Source organism: Marmota flaviventris, chromosome 1 (assembly GCF_047511675.1).
Source record: "Marmota flaviventris isolate mMarFla1 chromosome 1, mMarFla1.hap1, whole genome shotgun sequence".
NCBI lineage: Eukaryota > Metazoa > Chordata > Mammalia > Rodentia > Sciuridae > Marmota > Marmota flaviventris.
In genome coordinates, this window is record NC_092498.1 from 212,841,361 (window position 1) to 212,867,713 (window position 26,353).

Here is a 26,353-nt window from a genome sequence, read left to right on the forward strand (position 1 = left end):
AACCCTGATAATTATGTTTCCCTTGCCTGTTTGACCAATCAGTTGATTTATTATAGGTGAAGAGCACCTGTATAATAGCATGTAGCAAATGTGCAGAAAACACTTGTTTCTGTAGAATGTTGAGGGTCACAGGTACACTTCCTACTAGTCATTTGTTAACATGGTTTATTATTTGTTGAAAATAAAATAATAAAATCTTACTCATCCTGCTCATCCTGAAGTATTTTTTCAGATATTTCAGATATTTCCCCTTGTCTCAAATATTCAGATATTTCCCCTTGTCTAAAATTTTCTTATTGCTCAGAGTCATCTGACCCTCCTCTGAGTCCCAGTCCTGCCACACACAAGGAAGATAACTCAGACCTTTCTTTAGATCTCTGGGCCCCATGTGTATTGGAGCAGGTGTGGATTGTTTTATCCCTAAGATCTAAAATTCCTTCTAACTTTCTGTAGTTATTAATTCTAAGGCAGAGACAAAGGGAATGGGCGAGTCTCCCATAGGCCAATAGACATGGATTTGTCAATATCATGAAATATTGCCTATAATGAATGAGAGAATGTAGGTTTTCTAGATTCTATAATACTAAGGATTTCATGCCCATTTTTTTTACCTCAAGAAATAAAGAATCCAAGATAGTCTGTCTGGTGTCTATTTAATGTTCTTTCTCTTTAATTGTCTAGCTGATGTGTCAACAACATGGGACTAGGAAATCAAACAAATGCTTTAGAATTTATACTCCTGGGATTTTTCCAAGACTCAGGGCATCAACTGATGTTATTTGGATTGTTCCTATCCATATTTATAGTCATCTTCCTTGGGAACTTGTTCATCATCATAGCCATTGTCTCGGATTCCCATTTTCATATACCCATGTACTTCTTTGTCTTCAATCTGTCCTTTGCTGACATTGGTTTCATCCCTACAACCATCCCAAAGATGCTGTTGAACATCCAGACACAGAGCAGATCCATCACCTATGCAGGCTGCATCACCCAGATGTATTTTTTAATGGTTTTGGAGGCATGGATACCTTCCTTCTCACTGTGATGGCTTATGACCGGTTTGTAGCCATCTGTCATCCCCTACACTATCCAGTCATCATGAACTCCCATCTGTGTGGCCTCCAGGTTCTTACATCCTGGTTAATCACCTTGTCATATTCTCTGATCCATAGTCTTTTTGTGCTGCATCTATCATTCTGTACCAATTGGGAAATTCGACACTTCTACTGTGAACTTTCTCAGGCCCCCATACTAGCTTGTTCAGACACAGTGATCAATCACATAATACTCTACATGGTGACTGGCCTTCTTGGATTTGTTCCCTTTTCAGGGATCCTATTCTCTTATACCCAGATTATCTCTTCCATCCTGAGAATTCCATCAACTTATGGAAAATATAAAGCTTTTTCTACCTGTGGGTCTCATCTATCTGTGGTTTCTTTATTCTATGTGACAGGTCTTGGTGTATACCTCATTTCTGAAGCATCATCATCTTCCTGGAAGGGCATGATGGCCTCCATGATGTATACTGTGGTCACCCCCATGCTGAAACCCTTCATCTATAGCTTGAGGAATACATACATTAAGAGGGCCCTGAAGAAACTTCTTGGCAGAACATTTTATGTTCAGTGACAAGAATACTGGTCCTGGGCTCTTGAGCTGGCAAAAGTACAAGCAAAAGAAATTCTTCATCAAGAAATTCTGCCTCTAAATTATATAGGCTTTCACCCGTCATCCACTCTGTTTCTCTGTCTTTAATCAAAATATCCCTGTGAGTTCTTTGTCTGAAACTTTTGTGGTGATCACTCTGTTACCCTCAGTTGTATACCCCACCTCTCCTCCTTTTACATTTTACATCACTACATCTCAACTTGATGTTTGCATTCCTATAGGTCTATACAACCATTCAAGTATCAACTCAGAGACTCTTGGATAAAACTTTAAATAGTTCATTTTTACCAACAATCATTGTTAGTTCTTGTTAAATTCATTCATTTGGCAATATGTATTGGACATCTATAGTGTACCAGGGTGTTCTAGGTGGTAAGAATATAGCAATGAAAAAAATCCTTGCCTTCATAAAGCTAAAATCCATGTTCAGGCATATAATATCTGGGTAGACAAAAAGAGATTACTACTTTGGGCATGATAGTGCATATCTGTAATCCCAGCTACCCAGGAGGCTAAGGCATTACAAGCTTGAGGTCTGCCTGGAAAACTTAGTGAGACCGTGTCTCAATAAAAAATGAAAAAGGGATGGGGATGTAGCTTGGTGGTATAATATGCCCAGTTTCAATACCCAGTACTGCAAAAGAAAAAAAAAGTGTCATGTAAGAAATCGGGACACTGGTATGCACAAATCTGTATGAAAGTGCTGTGTGGAGCACAGACTACAAATTAAATCAAAAACTTGTGATCACCACCCTGTAGTGACCACAGGAATTTTAGTCCTGAAAACTTCCATTTGAGAGATAATTACTCTCTTGATTGTAGTTATTAATTGAAATAGTCTACTATGATCTGAAGGTTTATCCTCCTACAAATTAATATCATGAAACCTTATCACCAATGTGATGGGTTTAGAAAGGGTACTGTTGGGAAGTGATTAGAGTATGAGAGTGTTGCCTTCATTATGCTCTTATAAAAGAGGCTCCAAGGGATTTGCTTTGCCTTTTCTCCCATGTAAGGGCACAGTAAAAAGGCACAATCTATGAAAGCGACCTTCATCAGATTCTTTGTTATTAGACCTCCTGGTCTCCAGAGCTGTGAAAAATAAGTTTCTATTGGTTATAAGCTACCTGGTTTATGGTATTCTTTATAACACCCTGAAAAGATTAACACACTACCCCTAAGGCTAAAGTGCTTACAATAATATTGAAACCTGAAATATCTATAATGTCTTAGGTATGTCAGAGAAATGCACAAATGAGGAGGTGGGTACCTAGATAGGTTCCATAATGAAATGGAAATTATTTATACAGGAATGTATTACTGGATAAATGCAAGCAAGTACTTACAAGCAGGTAGCCTTTGCAACCATCCAAGTAAATGTCTACTTCCATTGTCATTTGGGCAGTGCTCTATGGATAGCTCTAAACTGATTAACTACTTGGTTTATGGATGGCAATTACAAGCTGAACAGATGGTAGGCTGCCACTCTGAGAAGAAGATAGAGACAAATCATCTCAGTGAGCTGAATTGCATGGTGTTTCCCTATCTACTTCTATTTTTACTACCTCATGGGTATTGGCCAATGGCCTAGCTATGTGGGCCAAACTGACAAATTACAGGTATGTTTATGTGGGGCATGACCCTGGGAAATAAATCACTATGGAGATTTAAGGGAGGTAGTAATAGAGGACATGTTGGTGCTGATCAGAAGTCCTTTTCTAGGAGTGTAAGATGATTGGAACCAATGAGTGGATATTCTGGTGTGCTCCCTTGAGGTGTCCAGCTGAGTCATGAGATGAGTGGCATTGGCTCATGTGAGAAAATGCAAGAAGGTTTAGAGTAGAAATGATTGAGCCAAAGACTTAACCTTATCAATGAATCCATATTTATGGGATTAAATGAGTGGTAACTGGAGGCAGGTGGAGTGTGGCTGGAGGAAGTGGTTCACTAGGGATGTGACTATAGGGTATATATTTTGCATCTGGAGAGTGAAGTCTTTCTCTCTCTGTTTTCTGATCACCATGTGAGCTACTTCCCTCTGCCACACTCTTCCTCTATGATATCCTGCCTCACCTTGATCCCTGAGAAATGGTGTCTACTGCCTATGAATTGAGACCTCTGAAACTGTGAACCATCAAATAAACTTTTCCTCCTTTACAATTGTTCTGGTGGGGTCTTTTAGTCACAGCAGTGTGGGGTCTTTGCAGTGACTAATCTGACTGTGTGGTTGATAAGTTTTTGGAACATTTTGAATAGGTGGGAGGAATTTTGAAATGTTTAGCAGTGTAAACTGGAAATGCTTTAGGTTGTTGTAAGCAAAGCTTAATGGCTGATTCTGGTGGGAGCTCAGAAGACCAGAATGCCAATAGGACAGTGAAGACAGGGCTCAAGAGGGCTTAGAGGAAAAGGAGGATTCTATTGATAGTTAGACTAGATGTCATTCTTGTTATGTTCTGGCTAAGAAGTTATCTGCATTTGTCTGTGTCCTGAGACTCTCTGTGATGCTGATTTTAAAAGTGATGGATTTATTAATCTGGCAGAACAAATGTCTAGGCAACATAGCATACAGGAAGCGGCATGGGTATATACAGCAATAGCTGGTGGCTTTTAGCCAAGTTTATTGTGATATTCAGGAGCATAAAGCAGAACAGAAATATTTAAAAAAACTTGGACTTGAAAGGAGGAGTAAAACTGGGGCTAAGGAAGTTGTAGTTGTTAAAGACATCACTAGCACTAATGAAATGCTAAAGATTTTGCCCAGAGACAATAAGAAAGATGGCTTGAGGGCATCTCAGGACTTGGCAAAACCACACCCATCTCAGGCTCAAGGGAGTAAAAGTGAAAATTCTCTTGAGAAGGGACCAGTGGGGAATCCTTGCATAAGAGGGCCTAGGAAATTTTTTCAATGTGTTCATCCACCCAGACACTCAGAGTCTGCTGGAATAATAATCCAGGTCACTAGAGGCTTGGCTACTGCTTAAGATGGTGGCAGACCTTGGTGTCAACCCCATAATGCTAGTTCCTCAGGAATGCAGGATGCTATATTTAGGGGGTCATGGAGGCTTCTGCCAAGATTTCAGAGGAAGGCCTTGGAAGCCAGACAAAGTGTAGCAGGGTCAGATTCCCTGAAGGTGCTCCCTGAGAAGGCAAGGTGTGGAGATTTGAGGAGGAAGCAGAAGCTGCAGTGGAGATCCCTGAGATTAAGAAATGTCAAAAATGTAGCAAAGCTGTAGGAATTGAGCAGAGGCAAGAAAACAGAAAGGCTGCTTGTACTGCAGCCATCAAGGCCACAGAGGTGGAGCTAGACAAGCCCTTTGGAGAGAATATCATGATATGTACTCCAGAGGATGAACACAGAACCAGAGGACTTGTTTGTCCAGCTGGATTTTTATCTTGCTTTGGTCCCCTTCCTTCTTTCTAACCCCTATTTTTATATTTACTGTATACCTTTATATATTGGATACTTGTAAATTGCTTTTAATTTTACAGGAGCATACAATGCAAGATTTCCTTGAGCTTCAGAATACTTTGGACTTGAACTTTGAGCAATCTTGGAACAGTTGAGACTATGGGGACTCTTGGGAGTGGACTAAATCTGTTTTGCATTGTCAGATGAGAGTGAGCTTTTGCAGACCAGGAGCAGAAAGTTATGATTTATATGTGGTGTACCCCAAAACACATGTGTGGGACAATGGAAGAAGATTTGGAGGAGAAATGTGTAGGTCAAAGGTTTAACCTAATCAGTGAATTGATTCCTGATGGATTAAAGTGAGTAGTAACTAGAGGCAGGTGGGGTGTGGCTGGAGGAAGTGGTTCACTGGGGGCATGGCTATGGCATATATAATTTGGATGTGAAGAGTGGACTGTCCCCTTTCCTGATCACCATGTGAGCTTTTTCCCTCTTCCATAGTCTTCCTCCATGATGTCCTGCCACACCTTGAGCCTTGTGAAAGTGAGCCTTCTGTTTATAAAGTGAGACCTCTAAAATTATGAGCCCTCAATCTTTTCCTCTTTTACAATTGTTCTGATAGGGTCTTTTAGTCACAGTAGTGAAAAAGCTGACCAAAACGTGGCAATGGCAGTGTATATATGACCTGAAGGTAGACATATTTTTCTTGCACCTCTGAGATACAGAGTGCCCATATGAACATTCTGTGTGCCAAGAAGAGAGAAAGAGGCTGCATATGGTTAGGGGACAGAATCCTTAAGACGACGGCCCTGCACATGGCTGGTGGGTTGGATTTATGTCCAACTTAGAACATAAGTGATCCTGACAGTAATAGAAACTTAACTCTGGACTGGGCTTTGCTTACTAGATGGTAAAAGTGAATGTTCAGAGTACCATAAAAGAACTAGGACAGAAGAGAAGGCACCAATTTGGACCCCTGTGTCTCATTCCTCATACCAAAAAACACACTTTCGTCCTCAGACTAACAGTTTTGTGTTAGTTTCCATCACTATAACAAATGACAAGCTCCTTATAAAGAGCAAAAGTTGGTTTTGGCTCAAAGTGTTGGAGGTTTCAGTCCATTATCAGTTGATTCTTTTGCTTTTGGGACTGTAGGAAGTAGCATATTATGGCAGGGGTATGTGGTCAAGGAAAGCCATTCACCTCATGATTGGGAAACAGAAGAAGGGTTTGGGGTCAAACTATCCCCTGTGAGCATGTGCCCCATGTTCTGAAGACCTCCCATTAGACCCCACTGCTTAAAGATTCCACCGCCTCCCAGTGGTGCTGCTCTGGGGACTAAGCCTTTATGGGCCTTTGGGGGACACTTACCTAAACTACAGTAGGTCTAATAGAAAAGTAGGATGGGCAATTGAAATAACTTGTGTTGTCTAAATTAGGCAGAGATAAAGGCATGAAGGGCCTTTGCGAATGTGAGCTCACATTCAACACTGAGGTTTGTTCCCAACTAGATAGATTCACCTGCTTTTCTTGTGGATCTGGAGAAGAGGAGAAGGGAAGGAGAGAATGCTGGCACAAATCTATAATTCTTCTCCATATTATTTCTACTTTCTTTTTCTTACTCAATGCAGTAGCCCAGGCAGGACCAGAGTTGAAACCTTGGGCAACAGAAGAAGGAGTGATTCCAAGGCAAAAACTTTTAGGCATAGCTTTAGGCCTCTGTGTCAGAATTCCTAGGGCTTGAGTAGGCGAACCCTGTGTTCACCCATCTGACAAAATTAGGGTTCATGGTGATTGTCCCTTATTGCCTAGTTGTCATGATAGCTCTCAAATTTTTTACCTGTATAACTTTCCCCCATATAAATGGGAGTGGACTTAAGGGTAGGAACTTGCTAGACTAGTATTATTGCTGGCAATCTGGACCAGAATATTGACCAAAACTAATGTCCCTTCCAAAGGTGAAAAAGTATGAATAAAAATAAAAGTGGGCCAGGTCAGGGAGTGAGGGGGAGGGGGAAAGACAGAAAGAAAGAGATGAGGGAATACTAATGAATAAATGGATTATTTAGTGAAGGAAATCCATTACTACCTTAGTGCCAGGATTTAGAATGCTTAGAACTGAATTTAGTTAACTTTCAGCTCAGTTAGTTTTGCACAAGTTATTGCAGGTTCAAATAGCATTAAATTAAGTGGAAGGGATAAGTACATTAGCACAAATAAATGAAATGTATATAAAGTATTTACTAGACAGATTAGTTTTTTTTTTTGTTTTGTTTTGTTACTAAGGCTTGAACTCAGGGTACTTTACCATTAAGCTACATCACTAGTCGTTTTTAATTTTATTTTGAGTCCAGGTCTCATTAAATTGCTGAGGGCCCTCACAAACTTGCAATGTTTGCTTTAGCCTCCTGAGTCACTGGGGTTATAGGTGTATGCCACCACACCCAGCACAAATTAGTTATTTTTTAAAACAATCTATCTCAACCCAATACTGGCTTCTCCAAATTATAGGAACACTCAGACTGATAGGGTTTATTTGTTACATAAAAGGTATGCTGAAGGTAGATGTTCCAACAACTATGCTCATTTTGCTCTAAGAGAGTCTTGTTTGAAGCCCAGGTTGTGATATGTGTAGTGAAAATTTAGCCTTATCCAAGAGAGTCCGGTCTTTGTCCTCAGATACTAGGAGTAGTCCCACGGAATGTCTTGCTTTATGGGGTGTGTTTGCAAGGGGGATTTGGACACTTGAAGTCTAACAATGTGATTATTGTTGGAGATTTGATACACCTCTGTCAGTTCATTCTAGAGGCAAAAGTATTAACCTGAGATAATTATGCTATCTGATATGCTATCTGATTCTCAATACTGATCTAATTTTCTCAAAATTTCTTGGTAATTTGCATGCTTTTAATGAGATTAAACTCTTGATTTTGTTTAAACTTAAAAAGTGAGTTTGAGATTTATGAAGCTTCAGAGTTATAAGAGGGGAGTAGCCAACTTTCCCTATGCTTCTGTTCCATTAATGTTAACTTATCTTCAGAGATTAGCATTACATGAACCAATTTGGCTAATTATGAGCTCTGCCTATGGAGCTCTCAGACCCACCCATACAACTATAAACAATCAGCCTATGTCCTGCAGCTTCTTGGTCCCAGTCCAGTTGGTTCTGTGTGTCTCCTCTTTCCAGAGTCATTGTCTACATTGGAGGTCCATGCCTGAGTCTGTCCTCCTCCCAATTCTGAGGATGGAGTCTGATTCCTCACCACTCACCAGGCAGGGGATAGGCAATGGATCATCACTCCTTGGTCATGCCCCGGCATGACAGCTCTGACTTGTGAGTGTGGTGGAAGAAACTGGATGCAGAAGGGACTCAGAGAGCATCAATTCCTCATTACCCAGACAAGAAGTTGGAGTATCCAGATAGGAGGCCCCCCAAATACATAGTTTTAACTCAGAGGCCTATGAAATAAAAAATTAAATTAAAAATTAATTGACATAATAATTTTGTATATGTTTATGGAGCACAGTGTGATAATTTGATACATGTATATAATATTTCATGATCAAACCAGGATAATTAGCATTTATGTCTCCTTAAACATTTCTTATTTCTTTGTGTTGGGAACATTCAAATGCCTCTCTTCTAGTTCTTTATAAAATATATAATACATTGCTGTAAACTTTGCCTACCCTTCTGTGCTATAGAACACTAAAAATTATTCTTCCTAGCTAAATGTATTTTAGTACCTGTTATCCCATCTCCCTCTTTCCCACTTCTCCCTACCCTTCCCACCCTCTGTGACCACTATTCTAGTTTATAGTCTTGGTTCTGATCAGGATCCAAGACTGAGAGGAGTTCTGTTCTCTTTCACACTAGTTCTAGCACTGGTGGGTATCTCTCTCATTATCACAAGAAATGGATCTCTCTAAACTGTCTCTTATGTGCTCTAAAATGATCATGAAGGTCAGGATGAAGATAAGAACAAAAATGACTATAATCATGATGTCATGAATCTTTATTAAACTTTCCCAAGTGCCTGACTCTATATAGTTTACTTAATTTCATCTACAATGACCACTCCCAGGTAAAAAACATTATTGTTCTTTTACTTGAAAGGAATAGAACTTTCTATTTCAATTCTCTTGGGCTCCAGTGCCTGAGACCTGAGAGACTTGTCTTCTGTACCATATAAACAACAAAAGGGCATGAAAACTGTATAGGATTGTTCTTTATGAATAAGCCTGGAATAAATTCCAATGATGATTCAAATTCTGTTTACAAAATAATGAACAAATATTTTTTAAGTTTAGGCACTGTACATCTCTAGAGTTTAGTATTATTCTCCCCATTTACAGACAAGGAAAGCTAGTACAGAGAAGAGGAGAGTTCTTTATACGTACTACAGTGTGAGTATTAGAAAAAGAAATTGGACTCAGACCGTGGTCTATTGACTGTACTTTCAGGACTTTGTTTCCTCATGTGAGCCAAATTAGAGTTTTTCTTGTAAAACCTCCTCGAGCACACATCAACAAACCAAGGCAGAGGCATTGATTCTTTTCTTGCAATTCAGTGAGTTCATCTGAGAAGTGGCAGCATGAACTGTGGTTTATAGAGGCAATTCTGACATAAGTATGAAATTTTTAAAATGAATAATAATGAATTTTTACAACCAAGTTTGGACATCTGAGACATGGAAATATTATTTCCTATATAAGATGAGAATTTTCACATGGAACTCTCATGGAGTGATTATATTAGACAGACTTCAAGAATATTTCTTATTTGATACCTTTTTTTTGTTGTTGTATTGTTTTTGTACTGGGGAATGAACCCAGGGGTGTTTTTATATTTTTATTTAGAGACAGGGTCTCACTAAGTTCCTTAGGGCCTCACTTGTTGAGGCTGGCTTTGAATTTGTGATCCTCCTACCTCAGCCTTCTGAGTTACTGGGATTACAGGTGTGTGCCACTGAGCTTCGCTTCATTTGATATCTTAATAAAAGACAGTATTTGATAGCACCTGATTTTTTCTATTGGAAAAACAAATGTAGGCAATAAATAGTAAAAATTAATATACATCTTTTTTACAACTCGAAACAGCTATCCTGCAGGCACATATCATATACAAATTCTCACTTGTGTGATAAGAGAAGTGTGAGAATTTTCATAGGATTGTTGTCATGAGAAATTAAAAAATAAAATGAAATCCAATCTTCAGGCAATATAATGCATTGAAATGTTATATCTAAATATATGTACTTCACAGAAAGACTTTAATTCAGTATTCTATTAAAATTTTAGATGTAATAGAGAGTAGTATATTGGTTACCTAGATTTTCAAGAGAATTACACATAAGCAAATCAATACTAATGTTAGAAAATCATGGACAAAATATACTTACCAAATTCCTGACAGTGTTTGCATTTGGGAGACAGATGTATAGAAGAATGGGATTATGCATGGATATAAAAAAACTCAGATTTTATTGGTAATATTTCAGATCTCTATAAATAGAAGTTCTGAAGCAAATATTGAATTGTTTATATTTTTAATATAGGTAGTAAGTGTTAATGATGATAATAACATATATACTATTAATAGAACATTTTCTAGTGTGTGGCAGCATTTTGAGACATTGATTCTTGGTCCAGGACCACTAAAAACCATATTTACAGAGATAATTACTTAATTCATTCTAAGCTATGGCAGAGCATCAGTATATTTTAAATACCCATAGGTAAATATAATGATCCATTAGTGTTGATGACCACTGGTCTAAGCACTTTGTTTCATTTCACCCAATTTCTTAAACACATCACTGTAAGGTAAGTTCAGCTATGATTTTCATTTTACAGTGTGGAAATTCTCCAGGTATTACATTCACCTGTCTGTTCTTTTTTCCCTTTTGTATTTTCTCTGAAATTAAATCATACTGTGATATGCCTAGAGAAATGAGGACTACAGTTGCCCTCAGGGAGCTGGTGAAAGAGAACTGAAATTTCTGTATCAGGAAAGATTGAAGTGAACATCTGTTAATTAGGCATACGAAGTCTAGGTGTCAGGCCTGGGTTTGGGTCACCCATGGCCCTAAATTCCTCAACCGTCAGCAAGGAGGTTGGATTTCATGAGGACACAACATTTCCAAATGCTTAAGATTAGAAATTCATTTAAACTTGATCCAATTACTTTGTACCCATTTCTTAATATCGCTCTATACTCCCCAAACACATGACTATATTTTGTCAATGAAATAAAAGACATCTCTTTAAGTATTTTAACCAAGCCATCACAAAATTAAAACAGAGAGAGTGAGAGAACACAAAGAAGTATGAAATACCAGATGTTTCCTTGAGATTGCGTAGGATTGATAAGTTAATACTGAATAAAATGAGAATTATTAGAAAATATTTCTTAAATGCTAATTATTATGTATTTAATGATTTGTATATTATTATACACTGATGACATCTATGAGATTGGTGATGCTGTATGATTTGGTATATTTAACCAAAACATGTGTGTCAAAATTTAAAGTACATCAGGCCAAGGTTAGATGTTATATTAGAGAAGAATTAAAAACATACATCCTAAGGTTTTGAGTGACACAATTCCATAAAGGAGCAAAGTCAGAGGGCCAAGAAAGGATGAAAATCCATAATGATAACTGGCACATAAAATGCTTTATGATTATGAATATTTGTTTTTGAGTTAGAATCCAGATACTTTGGTTTTAGCACTTATAGAGCTTATAAATATTATATAACAAGAGAATTTCTTGCATTGTATTTGAATAAAATAGTTTTTACTTTCTTTTAATTAGAATGGTCTTTTTCTTAAAGGTGAAAGGATATTTATCTTTGTTTTTTTCTTAAAAGAATATTTTACCTTAATTACATATTCATCTCTAATGCTTTTGCTTTTAAACTATACTTCAGTTGAGTGTCTATAAGATTGATGTGTATAGAAAAAGATGAATACCGCAAAAAATAAACGATGACAGATTTCTAAGGTGTTAGGGTGTGTCACAACTAAGAAATATTGCTGAGGGTATATGGCCCTCTAACAAAAGGACTTTACTAGTGAATCGCTTTAATACAAAATAATAGACAGTGCTGCATGCTGGTTTGCTTATTTACTTTTTTCAACCTTTTTTCCCTTCTCAAAAGGTGTCCCTCCAATATAGAATCACAAAATGTAACATGTGTTTCAGAATTCTGTCTCATGGGCCTCTCAGAGGATCCAGAACTGCAGCCCCTCCTCTTTGGACTGTTCCTGTCCATGTACCTGGTCACAGTGCTTGGGAACCTGCTCATCATCCTGGCTGTCAGCTCTGACTCCCACTTTCACACCCCCATGTACTTCTCCCTCGCCAACCTGTCTTTGGCTGACATCAGTTTCACCTCTACCATGGTCCCAAAGATGATTGTGGACATCCAAACACATAGCAGAGTCATCTCCTTTGCAGGCTGCCTGACTTAGATGTCTTGTTTTTATGCTTTTTGGATGTTTGGATAGTCTGCTTCTAATTGTAATGGCCTATGACATGTTTGTAGCCTTTTGCCATCCACTACACTACCAGGTCAGTATGCACCCTCGCCTTTGTGGCTCATTGGTTTTGTTGTCAGTTCTCATCAGCCTTTTGGTCTCCCAGCTGCATAATTCAATGGTGTTACAACTTACCTACTTCAAGAATGTGGAGATTTCTCATTTTTTCTGTGACCCTTCTCAGCTCCTCAACCCTGCCTGTTCTGATACATTTACCAATAACATAGTCATGTATTTTGTTGGTGCCATCTCTGTTTTCTTCCTATCTCAGGAATCTTCTTCTCTTACTATAAAATAGTTTCCTCTATTCTGAGAGTTCCATCATCAGGTGGGAAATATAAAGCCTTCTCTACCTGTGGGTCTCACCTGTCAGTTGTTTGCTTATTGTATGGGACAGGCCTTGGGGTGTATCTCAGTTCAGCTGTCTCACTTTCTCCTAGGAAGGGTGCAGTGGCCTCGGTAGCATACACTGTAGTCACCCCTATGCTTAACCCTTTCATATACTGCCTTAGAAACAAGGACATCAAGAGGGCTATGTGGAGGCTCTTCAGAAAAATAGTCTAGTGTCAGGACCTGTGACATCTATTTGCAGTGCTGGTTTGCAAAGGCAACAAAACTACACATCTAGGCCTGCAAAACTCATCTCTTTCATCACGTTATTTTCAAGCTCTTTTGGTTTTCATTCCTCTTCCTATTTCATATCTAAATATTGCTTTTTTAAAAAAACTGTCTTTAGTGAAACTATGGGAGTTTCTGTATTCTTTGTACAGCTTACTCATGCATTTCTGAATTCTATTATACTTATGCAAACTTCTGTACTTTATTATTTATTAGAATCTCAGAAAGATGAGCAACTCTCTTTTTATATACTTAAAATTTCTTATGATTAATATATTTTCAGTAGCTTCTGTGTCTTTACCATATAAAATTTGCATTTATCAAAAATTTATTTGTGCAGGTTATCTATTTGGATGTGTATCACTGCTCCTCCAGATTGCCTTTATGGGAAGCACTAAGGGATCTTTAAAAACATTGATGCCTGAGTCTCACCACCAGAGATTCTGATTTATTGAACTGGCGTGTGACTTGAGCTTGTGACTTTTTAAGATGCCCAAGGATTTTACTAAGAAATCTGCTGATAATCCTTTAGGATCTTCCTTGTACATGATGAATTGCTTTTCCTTGATGCTGCCATGGTTCAATCTTTGTGAATTTTGATGATTTGAGTGTAATATATCTCATAATGGATGTCTTTGGATTTATCAGAGTTTATTTGGTGTTTGGATATGTATGTCTATTCTTCAAATTTGAGAAATTTAAAATTTCAATCATTATTTTAAAAGTTGAATCTCTATCTCTTCCACCCTATTCCCTTTCTGACATTCCCCTAATGCAAAAAATTCAGCTTAATAGTTTCCCATAAAATCCTTAAAATCCTTAGGATCTCTTCACTTTTATTTGTTCCTTTCTATTTTGCTTCACTGATTCAATAATTTCAAATGATGTCTTCCTAAGTTTATTGATTATGTCCTTCTGCTTGATTGAGTCTATTATGACCCTATCAAATATTTCAATTTACTTATTGATTCTCCAACTCCAAAATTTTTGTTGCTTTTTAATAATTTATAGGTGTTTGCTAATATTCTCATTTTGTTCATGCATTGCTTTCCTGATTTTGTGTCTGTGTTCTCTTTTAGCTTACTGACTATTCTTCAGGTGGATGTTTTTTATTTTTGTCAGATAAATCATAGATCTAATTTCTTTAAAGAATATTTCACAGTAAGTTTAAGAATATTTAATTTATTTCTCTGGTTGGGCCATGTTTACATAATTTTTTGCATGCCATGTTCTCTTTGTTGAGTTTTTGGCTTTTGAAAAGATAGCTACTTTTCACAGTTTTAATGGATTGATTTCATGTAGTGGAAGACTTTCACCACAGACTAATAGAAATTTTAGGGCTGGGGATGTAGCTCAGTGATAGAGCATTTGCCCAGCATATGGGAGGACCTTGATTTAATCCCCAGAGGCTCTCCCCATCCCCCTGCCCTGCCAATAAAAAATCCTAGAAATTCTCAAACTTTTTCAGAGATTGAATTTTCTCTGGGCTTGTTTGTGTAATTTTCACCATTAAAGAGGTTTGCCTTTGTTCTCAGAGCCCATCATCTCTTGTCCCACCTGTCATCTGTTTGTGGTACTACAGTCTCTCTGGTAATGTATGAGCCTTAACATTTTTCTGTGTATCTTTCTCTTTAGTGCTCTAAGTCAGGCAAGGCATAAGCCTAGTAGAAAGATACAACTTTACATGAATATTACACCTTCTCCTTCTTCTTTCAGGGCAGAACTTGGGAATTTTCTCATGATTGTGCCATGCTGCTTCTGGGAGGGGTTAGGTCCTTGATGAGCAAATACAGCAAAATTTCTTGTCCATTTTTATTCACCTCTTCCTGAATTTGTGTTTCCATGATGTGCTAATATCTCTTAACTAGTTCTTGAAGTTCTCACGAAGGCAACTTGGTCCATATATGTTGTTAATTTAGTGTCTCTGTGGAGGAATTAATGTTTGGCACTTACTATTTCATTGTCTCATTGATGTTTCTGTGGCTAAAAGTTTATTTCATTAAATGGCACTGCAAATGAGCACTTTGTCATGTGGTGGGGCTTTTATTCTGGTGGTGGCCTTCTTGCTATGATGGGAGAAAGTGCAGGCAATCAACAGGGGAGAGGCCTTTAATGCTCATTTTCTGCTTTTATAATCAGGAGAAAATTATTATTTAAGAAGACAGTCCATATCTGCTAAACAGGCCTTGTATGCTGATGTTTTTGCTAATCAGAGCTTCTTGAAGTTTACTGCTTCTGGGTTCATTTAATTTCTTGCCAAGTGTGTCGTGTGTGTGTGTGTGTGTGTGTGTGTGTGTGTGTGTTTAATTCTGAAAGGTGTAAGCCCCTAGAAATATTATAGTAAAAATATTTTCACAGCTCAGAATGATGGACATCCTTTTAAAATAAACTCTGACTCATAAAAAATGTCAGGGTTGTGATAGATAAAGGCTGAAGAACTGTCCCAGACTGAAGTTCCACGATTCATGATAACTAAATGGAATATGTGAACTTCGATTGGATCCTAGAATAGAAGAAATAAATAAATTATTTAAAATAAAAAGAAAGACTTTGTTTTCTGGTAACACCCATAAAAAACAGAAGAAAAAAATTTCTGAAGTGAAATGAGCAATTACTTGATAAGCAAAAATAAGAATCTATGAGAACATGTGTTGAATTTGAACACAGAATGATTGCAGTGTATTGAGACATCATTGGAGGAATCCTGCTAGTAGGAGAGAAACTAGTGTCATTTTTTCCATACTACATGGAAATGAACTACATGGTGGTTTCTGCTGAAATATCAAATACGGAGCTAATTCTTCCCATGTGACAGGAAAGTTTGGATAAGAACATGGTGATTTGATGGGTTGTGTAACTTGCTAGAAAGAAGAGGGATAGATCCATAATCTTGTGGTACCTACAGAACAACATCAAGAGCATTCTTGATCACACAGCATGCTTAAGACCATACAACAGTAAATATCAACCTGTTCTTTCAGCTTTTCAGAATGCTGGTTCCAGTTCAGTTGAAATCACACCTCTGTCTCTTTCCAGAGTCATCTGTATTAGGAGGCCCCTTCCTGATTCTGTGGAATGAGTCCTGTCATTCATGAGGAAAGATCCTCAGTTCTCACTGCTCATCAGATGTGAAGAGGGAATGAATTTCAGTAGCCCTATTAGCAAGACCACCCCATTAGGAAGGAAGCATAGTTCAGTGAGTGAGTGTTGGGAGGCACACAGAGATGCTGGAGATACTATTGGGAGCATTGCTTTCTCAAATTGAGGATCAGCAAGGTCATTGGAATGGCTATACTGAATGGCTCTAAAATGTAAATGTTTTGCTCAGAGACATATGAAATTTATTCTCTCTTCATAGAGGGAATTTAAGAAATGTCATTGACAATTCTTCTTTAAACTTAAGCAGTTTAAAGCATAAACTGAATGTCATTTATATATATATCCAAAGTCTTATACAGTAGGGCAGAGATAGGTACACTTTTACCTTATATAACATCAAGCAAATTATCCACTGTTTCAGAGGAGAAACTTAAGATATTTTACATGCATATTCAATATGGTACTTCTTCCTAGGACCAACAGACCTTCCATAGATTAATTTCTCAAATGTTTTTTTCTGGTACCAGGGATTGAACCCAGAGATGCTAAATCACTGAGTGACATCCCCAGCCCTTTTTATTTGGAGACAGGTTCTGGCTAAATTGCTAGGGCCTCACTAAATTGCTGAGGCTACCCTTAAACTTGTGATTCTGCCTTAGCCTCCATTTTTGCTGGGATTCTAGGTGTGTGTCTCCATGCCCTGTTCTCTAATTTCTCAACTTTTGAGAGAAATGTATGGTTTAAAATTATGAACAGTGGATGTTTCCAGAAGATGTGACACTCTCCTGGGCTGCTTCCTGTCTTCTTTTTTCCCTACTCAGCTTTTCACGCTAGGCATTTTGAGGTGCTGTCTCCACTGCCCTCACCACTACAACCACGATCTCCTTAACAGACACCCAGAAAGTTGAAATGGGATTAACAGTTTTTTCCTGTTGTTTGGAATGATTCTCTTTTTTTGACAAAGTACTACTGGCTATTGGAAATGTTTTGTTTGTGACTGGCTAGGCTCTTATAATCAGTTTAGAAAGAACCTTCAGATTCTTCTTCCAAAAACATAAAATGAAAGATACATGATTTTTCCGAGGTGGTGTATTTGTAGTTCTTATTGGTTGGCCTTTGAGAGGCAGGATCTTTGAAATTTATGGATTCTTAACTTGTTCAGGGGCTTCTTTTCTGTGTTGTTGGCTTTATTAGAAGAATGCCAGTTCTTGGATCCCTCTTAAATTCACCTGGAATTAGATCATTTATAGATGAAGTTGGAAAAAGCAACAATATTGTTTCACAACAAGAGAATTTGAAGACTCACTTAAAATGTTGTATTGTTTATAAAATTCTTTGAAGAACATTCAGTACAAAATTAAATTACATCAAATAACTTGTAATGTTCTTTACAGAAGCTTAAAACATGTAGCCTACAAAGACCAACAGCAATTAGTACAGAAGCAATGAAAACAGGCTTCTAGTCAAGTGATCCAAGAAGGCCGCAAACAAACTAAGGGAGATGAAATCCATGTTATGAAGCATATTGAAACTCTAGAAGGCTATTTTTATTATCTTTCCACAATGTGCAGAACACAGCCATTTTTAGAGAACTGTGGTGTTGGTTACTTTTGTTTTTACTACTATTATTATTGTTTTGAGGGCTCAGGAGCACCCATAGGCATTTGCTTTTTAGAAATGTCCACCGTGATGGCAACTCTATTTCCAGTTGTGCTGTATCTCTGAAAGTAATGCATGAGTAGGGTTGGATTATGTCATTTTAATGTATTAAGCCCAGTGAAAACCCAGTTCATGTATGAATCACTATTTTTTTGTAAACATGGATGGGGAAGTGAAAATAAGCATTTTGCTATGCAAATATAACTACCTTTGGTGTTCATTTTTTCATGTGCTGTAAATTCATCCTTGGCTATAACCCTAGTATGTTATCCCTCCATCTAATATGAAATGACTTTGGTTTAGTAATACATTTTGTACAGACCAGGTATTCTAAATGTCTGAATATACTCAGCTACTTCCTCTCATATCTATCCCTATATATCTGCCATTTGGGATCCCCTCAAAATAATTTATTTATTTCTTCTATAATTAATCAATGTACAGCTAAACAGCATACTTTGTCCCATATCCATGATGTATGCATTAAACTTTTCTTTGTATCAAGCCCAATGTTCTGATAGAAGATGAGGTGGGGAGAGGCTAGTGACTCCCTTTCAGCAATGAGAACATGGAAGAAGTGATGGGAACCACCGTATTATTCTGCAATCCATTTGCTGTGTATGTACCCAAAGGAAATGAAATACATCTGTTGAAGAGACATCTGAACTCCCATTTTTACTGAAGCACAATTCATACTAGCCAAGGAATGGAAATAAACTAACTGTCCATCAATGGATTAATGGATACAGAAAATGTTGGACATACACACAATGAATACTATTCAGCCATAAAAGGATGCCATTCTACCATTTGAGACAAAATGGATGGAAGGGGAAGACATTACATAAGCCAGACTGTGAAGACAAGTACTACCTGATATCTTTCAGAAAGGTGGTCTCAGAAGTTGACAGTAGCATGATAGTTATCAGAGGCCTTGAAGATTAGGAGGGAGTGATGGGGAAGGATTAATTACAGAGTTTTCTAGTTTGAGAATAGCAAATAAAATATATACTCTAATTTTTTAAAGTTACAGGAAAGAATTTTAAATGTTTTCACCATAAAGAAATGACAGATGTTTGAAGAGATATATTCACTATGATTTGACATTACATAATGTGTACCTGATTCCAAATATTACATGGCATTTTAAATATGTACAATTATTATGTATTGGTTAAAAAAGAGAAATAAATATTAAAATATAATTTCCTCCTGCTGCTCCTGGAGTATTTGTTTATTTATTTAATTTTATTAAATATTTTTTGTAGTTCTAGATGGACAGGTATCTTTATTTGTTTTATGTGGTGCTAAGGATCAAATACATGCTAGGCAAGCACTCTGCCACTGAACTACAGCCCAAGCCCTGCTCCTGGAGTATTTAAATACAGTATATTATCAAAAACCTATGTAACCATGAGTGGTTTTATAATGTATCAATGCATTTTCACTAGAGAAAAAAGAACCAAGATTCAGTTGGACTAGTAAAAAACCCATATATCTTCAGTATGTAAAGCACCAAACCAAGCAAAGGTAAAAATAAATTGAAATATGAAGTTCTCCTTAGAAATATATAGGAATGCAAATAGTGTGAGATTCTTGAAACAAGAAATCTAATTCTCCATATATTTTCAGATTAATACAATGAATTGACAGATACCAAATCCCATATTTGATTGTTATAGTGAAGAAAAAGTAGTCTGAGTTTTACATAAAGATCCAACAACTTGGAAGTCCAACCAAGTACTTTTACTTTTCTCTTTTTCTGTTTCCTTTAATATTAACAAGTCCTCATAGATTGAATTATCATGGATCTATTGGCTAATTAGGCACTTTGTGCATTGAGCCTCCAAGGTTGCGCAACTGAACTAATTAGCCTGTGCTTCTAGCCCTTTACTTTGCCAGTTCCAGTGCAGTGGCTCCACAGCATTGTCTACTGTCTTCATTGGCATCTTCATAAACTTGAGCCATTTTTCAAGTCCTGAGGACAGAGCCTGAGGTTTCATCACACACTAAGCAGGAGAGGAGCACTGGATCCATACTCCTTGGTAATGCCCCAGTAGAAATGAAGTACTACCCAGTAAGTTATGTGGGAGATGGTATAAAGAGGAGGAACTATCAGCATCATTGTTTCCTCAACACTGGGGCAACCATGTCAGTTGGGATGATATCAATATGCAAAGTTTCAGCTTAGAGGACTAAGTTTATGTTTTGGTTCTGGGATGGAGTCCAGGAATTCACAAAGTTCTGTTTTTCTCCTACACTAATTCTAGCTTCTGTAGGCCTCTCCCTCATGGTACTAGTCAATGAATCTTGCCTTCATGGGAAAGATTAGCATGAAATTCTTTTAACTAGGTTAAGAAGGCTGAGTTTCAAACCTGATGGAGACGTATCTTGAGGTGCTAAATTCTTTATTTGTAAATAATAGAATTTATGATAAAAAGAACTGATATTACCAGGACACTATGGAATACAAATAAACAAAGCAAAACCAAGTAACAACAACAAATAAAGAGCAAAACCTAAAAACAAAAAACCCTGCCAAAATGGAAAATAGCAAAAGTGTTCTTATGTATAAGATGTTTCCTTATATTTGTATGGGGTTGATACAGATAACACTGTATAAAACAAAACATTTCAGAAGTGTTTATTAAAATTCTTTATTGTTGAATTATTGACAGATGCACTGTACGCTGGTGTGTGATCAGTGATGCTTCATGATTATGTGCATATTCATCAAAATTTGAAGTCCACTAAAGCCAAGGGTAGGATTATAAAATGAGTTAAAAAAGGTAATGTACATATTTGAATGAAACCCTCTTTCTGTGAAAGAATGAAATGTTAATGTAAAAGAATTATGAAAATCCATGAATTTAACTGGCAAATAAAAGTGTGATTATGAACTTTCAACTTTATTTGAATTCCAATAACATGGTCTTAGCTCTCACAGAGTTTTTATAAATATTCTGCATCCAGGAAATTCATATCTTTGTCTTAGAATAAAATAATCCATGTTTGACTGTTTGATAATTACCTTTAATTAGAATGATTTTTTTTCTCAATGAAGGAAGGGTATTTTTGTTTTCCATTTTATTTATTTATTTATTTTTATTGGTTCTTTTTTGTTATGACAGTAGAATCCATTATGATATAATTATTTAAATATAGATGGAATATAGCTTATTCTAATTAGGACCCCATTCTTGTGGGTATACATGATGGTGGGATTCACTTAGGTATTTTCATATGTATACATAGGAAAATTATGTTAGATTGATTGCACTGTCTTTCCTATTCCTATCCCTCCTCCTTTCCCTTCATTCCCCTTTGTCTAATCTATTAAAGTTCTCTTCTTCTCCCTGACTTTATTGTGGTTTAGCTTCCACCTATCAGCAAAAACATTCCACCTTTAGTTTTTTGGGATTGGCTTATTTCACTTACATGATGGTTCTCATATCTATCCATTTACTGGCAAATGTCATAAAATCCTTCTCCTTATGGCTGAGTAATTTCTTTATCCATTCATCTGTTGAAGGGTACCTAGATTGTCTCCATATCTTAGCTATTGTGAACTGTGCTGCTGTAAACATCGTTTTTTTTAATCTGAAAAGAGTTGGTTGTATTTTATGTAAAAATGAAGTGTTTGTGGAGTGGCGTACTCTTGTAATCCCAGTGACTCGGAGTCTGAAGCAGGAGAATTGTGAGTTCAAACCCAGCCTCAGCAACTTAGTGAGGCCCTAAGCAACTCAGTGAGACTCTGTCTGTATTGAAAATAAAAATAAAAAAAACTCCAAAACAGCTGGGGATGTGACTCAGTGGTTAAACTCCTGTGGGTTCAATCCCTGGTATGACACACACACACACACACACACACACACACACACACCCAACAAATGAAAAACCAGGATATGGGATTTATGGTCAAATGTGTATGGTCAAATGTGAGGTCTGTATAAGAGGTATAAGGTCTGTATATTGTATATTGCTTTGTCCAAAATATAGACACAATACTAGATGACATACTTATTTCATTTCCTCTAACTTTTCATTTTCAAAAGCTGTCCAAACAACATAGAACTACAAAATCTAACACATGTCTCAGAATTTCATCTCATGGGCCTCTCAGATTATCTTGGACCTGCAGCCCATTCTCCTTGGACTGTTCCTATCCATGTACTTGGTCACAGTACTTAGGAACCTGCTCATTAACCTGGCCATCAGCTCTGACTCCCACCTCCACACCCCCATGTACTTCTTCCTCTCTAACCTGTCCTTGCTGACATCGGTTTCGTCTCCACCAGGGTCCCAAAGATGATTATGAACATCCTAACTCACAGCAGAGTCATCTCCTATGTGGGGTGCCTGACTCAGATGTCCTTTTTTATCCTTTTTGGATGTATGGATGGTATGCTGCTGACTGTGATGGCCTATGATCAGTTTGTGGCCATCTGTCACCCCCTGCACTATTCAGTCATTATGAACCCTCGCCTCTGTGCCCTCTTTGTTTTGGTGTCTTTTTAACTTAGCCTTTTAGACTCCCAACTGCATAATTTGATTGCCTTGCAATCTACCCACAACAAGGATGTAGAAATTTCCAATTTCTTCTGTGATCCTTCTCAAGTTCTTAATCTGGCATGTTCTGACACTTTCACCAATAACATAGTCATCTATTTTGTTGGTGCCATGTCTGGTTTTCTTCCTGTCTCTGGAATTTTCTTCTCTTACTGTAAAATTACTGTAAAAAATTTCTTCTCTTATTTCTTCTATTATGGGAATCCCATCAACAGGTGGGAAGTACATAGCCTTCTCCACCTGTGGATCTCATCTGTCAGTTGTTTGCTTATTTTATGGGACAGGCATTGGAGTGTACCTTGGATCAGCTGTGTCACAGTCCCTCTAAAACAACACAGTGGCCTCAATGATGTACACTGTGGTCAGCCCTATGCTGAACCACTTCATCTACAGCCTGTGGAACAGGGACATTAAAAGCTCACAGAGGAGGATCCACAGCAGATCAGTCTATACTCAGGACCTCTGACATCCATTTTTTAATCTTATTTGGAAAATGCAACAAAGCCAAATATCTAGGTCTGCAGATTCTACCTCCTTGGATATATAAATTTTTATACTTTAATGACTAATTATCACATTTCATAATAGAATAGTAGTTGCTACAAGTGGTGGAAAACAGGAAGGAGAGATTTTAAAATGGGTTTTACATTTTCTGTTTGTGAAGATGAGAAATTTCTGGAGATGGATGGTGGTGATGGTTGCACAACCACATGAGTGTAATTCTTGCCACTGAACTCCATAGTTAACAGTGGTTAAAATGTTCAATTTTTTGTTCTGTATATTTGACAGTTACAAACAATGACAATAAAAGGCACACTGGTATTTGAAATAAAAAGAAATGAAAGAAAAGAATAAATATTATGCATGATCTTACTCATTAGTAGAGGAGTCCGAATTCTTTCATGGTCATTGATTCTCCTCCTCCTCCTCCTCCTCCTCCTCTCCTCTCTCCTCCTCCTCCTCCTCTTCCTCCTCCTCCTCCTCCTCCTCCTCCTCCTCCTCCTCCTCCTCCTCTTCTTCTTCTTCTTCTTCTTCTTCTTCTTCTTCTTCTTCTTCTTCTGTTTCCTTCACTAATATTATCAAGTCCTTAATTCTTAGGATAAATTAGGCCAAACTGGGTAAAGATGAACTCTGTGCATTGAGCCTCTAGGGGTATATAATATTCAATAACGAGTCTATGCTATGGGACTTTTGGTCTGATGGCTCCAGTCCCATGAATTCCAAGCCTGTGCCTTCTCCTCTCTTAGTTGTCTGCATTATGAAAGTCTTTTGTGACATTGATAATATCAACCCTGAGGATGGAGCCTGAACCTTCTTTGGGCATCATACAGCCAAGGGACATGGTACCTGCAGTCCTTGAAACACAGAGTCCCTGCTTAACCCAGTAAATGCTGAGAGAGAGAATGCATAGAGGAGATAGCCAGGGGCATGTTTATTAATCATCATCAGGACAAAAATGGCAGCTTGTGTGGTCAGGTGGCAGGATACAAATACATGAAATTTCAACTGTGAGGACTGCAATATTTATGTTGTGGTTGTCATGGAGTCCCAGAAATCTCACTCAAACTGTTTCTTTCCTTCCACACTGGTTCTTTCATTTCTGATTTCCAAGAACTGTCACTTCACTTGCCACAGAGAAGGCATCAAACATAAAAATCTCTGTTAAACATTGAATATACCCTTCCTTGGTTCAAACAGTGGCCATAATCAGTGTGGCTTCTGTACACTGAGCACTTTCCAGACTGTCTATACTTTCCTTCCTTTCAGGAATATCCCATAGAATTTGAGACACAGTGCCTGTGATCCCACTTAATTGTATTGGTAACATTCAGTTATTCAAGACCATTGCAGAAATCTTCATGGGATATAAAAAAATCAAGCAGAAAGTGAAGGGGTCAGGTACATTTTATTTCTTGAACTTAGAGACATTTTAGACTTTCACATAATTCTGGCTCCAGTTCCTTTTTGTGTGTGTGCTTTAAGCCTATTTATTTTATATATTTTTAAATTTATTTGTTCTAATTAGTTATACATATCAGTAGAATTTGACACATCATACTTAAATGGAGTATAACTTCTAATTTGTCTGGTTGCACATGATATAGAGTTACACAGATCATGTAGTCACATATGCACCGAAGGTAATAATGTCCAATTCATTCAACTATCATTACTACCCCCATGTCCCCTCCCCTCCCTTCACTTCCCTTTGTTTAGTCCAAAATACCACTATTGTGCCCCCTGCACCTTATTGTGAATTAGCATTTGTATATCAGAGAAAACATTAAGCCTTTGGTTCTTTGGGATTGGCTTATTTTGCTTATCATAATATTCTCCAGTTCTATCCATTTACCCACAAATGCCATAATTTCATTCTTTTTTAAGCAGAGTAATATTCCATTGTGTGTATATACACCACATTTTCTTTATCCATTCATCTGTTGAAGGGCATCTAGGTTAATTCATAGTTTAGCTATTGTAGATTGAGCTGCTATAAATGTTGATGTGGCTGCATTACTGTAGTATGCTGATTTTAAGTTATTTAGGTATAAACTGAGGAGTGGGATAACTGGGTCAAATGGTGGTTCCATTGCAAGTTTTCTGAGGAATCTCCATACTGCTTTCCAGAGTGGTTGGACCAATTTTCAGTCCCACCAACAGTGTGGGAGTGTACCTTTTTTCCTCACATCCTTGCCAACATTTATTGTTTCTTGTATTCCTGATGATTGCCATTCTGACTGGAGTGAGATGAATCTCAGTGTAGTTTTGATTTGCATTTCTCTAATTGCTAGAGATGTTGAACATTCTTCCATATATTTATTGATTGTATTTCTTCTGTGAAGTGTCTGTTTAGTTGCTCCAGTCCCTTTTGACAATTGTATTCATCAATAAACTTGCTCTTTTCATAATGACTGCTTTATTAGTGTATTAGACATATATGTAATATTGGAGTTCACTTTTACATAATCATATAAGCATGGATTACAATGTGCTCTACTTCAGTCCCCATTGCTTCCCTTTTTCTTTCCTCCTCCCTCCCCCATTCCCCTTCTCTATTCTACTGGTCTTTCTTGTATTTATTTACAGTTCCTTTTTTAAATTAGTATTTTATAGATATACATAAAGATGAAATTCACTGTGAATTTCAATAGTGACATGGAAACACTGATGGGAAAATCTTCCTATCAATTCCATGACAGTGGTTGCCCTTTGGGGACAGGTGTGTAGAAGAATTTAATCATGCAGAGATGCCCAGAATTCAAATTTCCCACACAGTTATCAAATCAGTATAAAATATTAGGTATGAAGCAAATGTTGCTAAATTTTTGAACTTTAATAAAGAGGTGTGTATTATTCACAGTAGAAATAAGTAATATTTTCCATGTTTTTTTTTGTCTTGAACTTGTATTGGACCTGGGGAAAGAGAAGGGTGAATTAATAGTAATATCAACAGCACTCTCTTTTCTTATTTTTTAGGCATACCTTCTTTTCTCTTTTTATTAGTACATTTAATTATGTAGAATAAATGGCTTCATTGTGTGATATTCATACATGCAAATAACATACTTTGATAATACCCACCTCCTCATTAACCTCCCTTGCACTTCTCCCTCTCCCTTTTCTCTAATGATCACTCTGCTACTTTCATATGTCCCCCACCCTTGATTCCACATAGGAGGGAAAACATATACCGCTTGCCGTTCGGAGTCTGGCTTATTTTGGTTAACATTATGATCTACACTTTTATCCATTTTACCCAAAATAACATGATTTTATTC

General features: G+C 37.3%; 4 pseudogenes; all 4 read left to right on the forward strand.

Moving 5' to 3' along the window:
• Window positions 1-697: 697 nt before the first annotated feature.
• Window positions 698-1,635, forward strand: LOC114107906 (olfactory receptor 7C1-like; annotated as a pseudogene).
• A 3,730-nt stretch (window positions 1,636-5,365) lies between these two features.
• Window positions 5,366-13,193, forward strand: LOC114107868 (olfactory receptor 7E178-like; annotated as a pseudogene).
• Window positions 13,194-16,386: 3,193 nt separating this feature from the next.
• On the forward strand, window positions 16,387-17,685 carry LOC114107682 (vesicle transport protein GOT1B pseudogene; annotated as a pseudogene).
• A 4,364-nt stretch (window positions 17,686-22,049) lies between these two features.
• LOC114107681 (olfactory receptor 7E178-like) lies at window positions 22,050-23,040 on the forward strand (annotated as a pseudogene).
• Window positions 23,041-26,353: the final 3,313 nt, after the last annotated feature.